A 4,316-nucleotide genomic window follows, 5' to 3' on the forward strand; every position below is an offset into this window, starting at 1 on the left:
GTGTTTTCATTGATTGCGCTACATTGTGTTAACACAACTTTAAAGGTAATCGGAGTACCAGTTATTATTTAAGGTCTTGTTATTCCCCGTTTATATCCAAATACATAAAATAACCGTCTAAACATAGCATGACGCGCGACAAAGTACACAAAATAAAGCGCACTTTATTAAAACAACATTCTTAGAACACAAATAAAAGCTGTACCTTGTGTAAGCAGTTAAAATAAGGCAACGTACCAAATCAGTAATGAAATTAAAATAAAACCATTATTGTATTAAAAATTAATATTATATATTTGTAAACGAATATTCCAGCAGATGTTGCGAAATGCAGATCAACTTTTTAGATCCAAATTAGGATGGTAAATTAAAAAAAAAAAATAATAATAATAATATTCGAGAAATAAACAATTCAAATTGCTCAAAACAGAAAATATCCCTGTCTGTTTGACAGAGTAATTATTCAATAGTAATATTAATTTTATGAATAATAATTAAGAAAAAAAGCTATTATTGAGCTTTATTATTATAAAGAAAGATAATAACATTGTATAGCATTTTATATTTGAAATAATAACCCTGTAAGAACAGTATAATTTTTTTTAAATATCCCCACTAAAACATAAATGTAAAATCCCCACAACCTCACCCTCAAAAACAATAAACAAACAGAATCCCAAATCCCACCCCCAAAACAATAATAGTTTTTAAAAAGTGAAACAAAACAATTTTTTTTGAATAAATGAGAACATTAATTTTGTATGGAAGTTATGATTTTATAATTATTAAATGTTTAAATGTTATTGTAAAATCTTTTTTATTTTGAATTTTTATTATACCTATTATTATCCCCCCCCCCCCCCGAATTTGTTTTAATGATCCACAACTTGCCTCCTTTCTATAGATGGAGGAAGTTCTTGTTTAAAGGTAGAGTAAAGTCAAATAAGAGATTTATGTGTTGGAAAGATGCATACCCGGACCACCAACACATACTGACACTTTAACAAATGAAAAACACTTAATTTTAGAGTTAATAAAAAACCATGATTATTCATGCTAACTGGGGGCAGCCATTTTGTTTCGTTTTTGTGACGTCCGGTGGTATAGCTTGGGGCGAAGTGACGTCAGCTCCGTCCATCTGCTCTATGCTCAGTGTAAACAAACGCTCTAATTTAGAAGGCGCTTCGCTTTCAATCTGACTTGTAAAACAACATAAATGACTTGATAGTATAATAAACTATTTAACTAAATATATTTCAATTTGCATCAATAGAACGAAATGGAGTTACAGTATTTTCCTCTTTTTTTTAAATCCAAAGAAAAAAAAGAGCATATTATTAAGTCTATTGGTATGCTACGTTCGAGCAAAAATGACAACTCACGATACCCAAGTGATAATTTTATTTTCTTTAGGACTACGTAATTGGTCAGTTTTGTGATTTTAGATGGGAAAGTCTACTTAATCAAGGGTTTTACAGAATTACTTACAGTAATAAAGCAAGACGGCTGGTCGATTACGATTAGAGGGATGTTCGTGCGGTTAACACAATACCCTGTGATCTTAATAAAAGAGGCACGTCCTTTTAGTGTGTCTAGACACAGTGTCTGGGGACCGTCTAAATATACACCTGCCAATCAGGAACTACAGGTACAGGCACGGAAAGAAAAGACCAGTTAACCAAGAAAACACTCCGATTATTATTTCAGTGCGTGGGTTAATTTATGTACAAACCATAATACAGTTATTTTAACACTTTGACAATGTTGGTTTATTTTGTATTAAAAGTAATATATAATTGTTGCTGGCTTACTGGGATGACTATTATTACAGAATATTGCGATGCATCCACAAAAATCTGGTAAGTTTTGTTTCTTCAGTTCGAAGACTAATTCCTGAAGTGACACGCTAGGTATTACGTAACTACCAGCTCGCCAGAGTGCGAGTGCGAAATTTTTTAACATGCTCATATACCACAAGAGTTTCGAGCATGTCCGTCCCGGGGCCTGTCTCTGGATAGCCAGTGACTTGCTCCGGGACAGAAAAAAAAAAATACAATTAAGGGGATAATTTTGAAATTTTGAAAATGGACAGAATTTTGAAAATAGCAATTAGTAAAAGAAATTAGTAGGATTTAAAAAAAAAAAAAAGTAAAAAAAAGAGTTACAAGCCAAACATAAAATGAATTGACTGCTCGGCCGAATATTTATATAATTTGGAGCATTTTAGAAGGAAAGTCCAAAAATAGATAAGAGAAAGAAGAGAGGATCGGACTATTTGATAATATTTAAAAAAAAAAGAAAGAAGTGATTTCAACATAACATTTTGAACGAAGGTCTAAATATTTAAAGTCCGATCTATGTCCACGTGAGTGGCCTCGTTAAGGCCGGTAGGGTACTAAGGTTGAGCCTACGGCGAGCTGAGGAGCGGTGTCACACTCAGGGACGGGAGCAGATGTCGCTACCGTGGCCAAGTCCTTCATGACGACTTCGTAGCCGGCGCTGCAGATCGTCTTGACGATTCTATGAATGGTGTGGCTATCCATGTTTGTCAGTGGAATCGCTTGGCGGTACGTCTACTGGCGCCGGTGGGTCACGATGAGTCCCGTCTTGTTCTCTTGCAGCCTGAGTGTGTGGAGCTCATAGTAGCATCCGTCTGGTAGTGGTTTCCAGTCCTGATTGGAGAACCTGCCCCTCAGCTTTGCCGTATCTGTAGTGTCTCCCTGCACGAAGTCGTGGTACTGTGTCTTCAGTTTTCCCAGGGCTAAGTGCCAGTCGTCCTTGCATGCAGGGGGGAGGGGGGGGGGGGGGCTCGGCTGTCGGACTGGCTGGACTGTAGGAGTTGACGCTTTCCTCTTTCCAGTCGCCCTCGCACCAACAACAGCAACATGCGGCTCAACGGGAGCGGTCTGTATAGTCGACCGCTGCACCGGAGCAGGCATGGGAGTAGACGTCACGGGAGGCGGCGGCGACTGGGCCATGGCGGTGTTCAGCAAGTCATTTCGGCCGGTGGCATCTTCGTCCTCTTCGGCGGAGTCTTTGGGGGCGGCGACGCAGAAGGGACCGCCGCTGGCGGTTGAGCCGCCCGCTTTGCCCCCCCCCCCGAGCCGCCCCTGGCGCACGTTCCTTCTTCCTTCCTCCTCTTCTCTTTTTGGTATCCGTGTCCCCGTACACCAAAGTCACGGTCGCCCGTGACCCGGTGTACGCAACGCGGAACTCCAATAACATCCCAAAGCTTGCCATAAGTCCCCCCAGGCATTGCGATCTAGCAGCGGAATGAGCTCGCCAGAGGGTGTATTCACTGGGATAGTACAAAATGGCTGCCCGTTATATATAATAGCCGTCACATTTAACCATTTTATTAATTAACTATACAATTATACTTGTTGATATTAAGCAATAATGTGCATTATATATTGTTGAATATGCATACCAGGACAAATACCTTGATTGCCCCTTCCTTTAAGGACTTCTTGCTGCTACCCCAAAAGAGTAACCTGTGTGGCAGTATCGAATTTCATAGTAGGCTGCCCCCCCCCCCCCCCACCCACCCCCACTTAATGTTTGCCAATGTTAAAATTTAACTATCTGTACGAAGACATTTGGTAAGCGCCATACTTCACTTTATGTTGTCTGTCGGAAACTCGGATCTTTGGCTTCAACTGGCTTTCTCAACTCTTTTAACAGTGTAATACAACTGTATACGTTGGGGTGATCCTCGTCCGATATATCATCCGTTAAAATTCCATTTGACAGCAGATATCTCGGACTGGCGACTGAATAATAAATAAATAAATAGGACTAAATAAATAAATAAATAAAATGAACGAACGAACGAACGAACGAACGAACGAAGGAATAAAGAAATAATTGCAACATTATTTATTTTCTTAGAAGCCTTCCACTGTTGATGCTTCTGTAAATAATGTGGGACGGTCGCTTGATGCGCGGTCGGTTTAGGATCGATCCGCGTCTGTGGTCCCATCGTTTCAGCCAGTGCTCCACAAGTGGTGTAACAAACGCCGTGGTATGTACTATCCTGTCTGTGGGATGGTGAATATAAAAGATCCCTTGCTGCTTATCGAAAATAGTAGCCCATGAAGTGGCGACAGCGGTTTTCCTTTGTGTGGTCCGTAACCATATGTCTGACGCCATATAACCGTAAATAAAATGTGTTGTGTGCGTCGTTAAATAAAACATTTCCTTCTTTCCTGTAAATAATGTATTATAATACATATATCATGATACTGGATACCCACATCCGTGCTAATGTGCCTCGAATAGTTAGTAGTGATTGGCAGTCTTAATCGGTCTTGTAC

This window comes from Gigantopelta aegis, chromosome 8 (genome assembly GCF_016097555.1).
Source record: "Gigantopelta aegis isolate Gae_Host chromosome 8, Gae_host_genome, whole genome shotgun sequence".
Classification (NCBI taxonomy): Eukaryota; Metazoa; Mollusca; class Gastropoda; order Neomphalida; family Peltospiridae; genus Gigantopelta; species Gigantopelta aegis.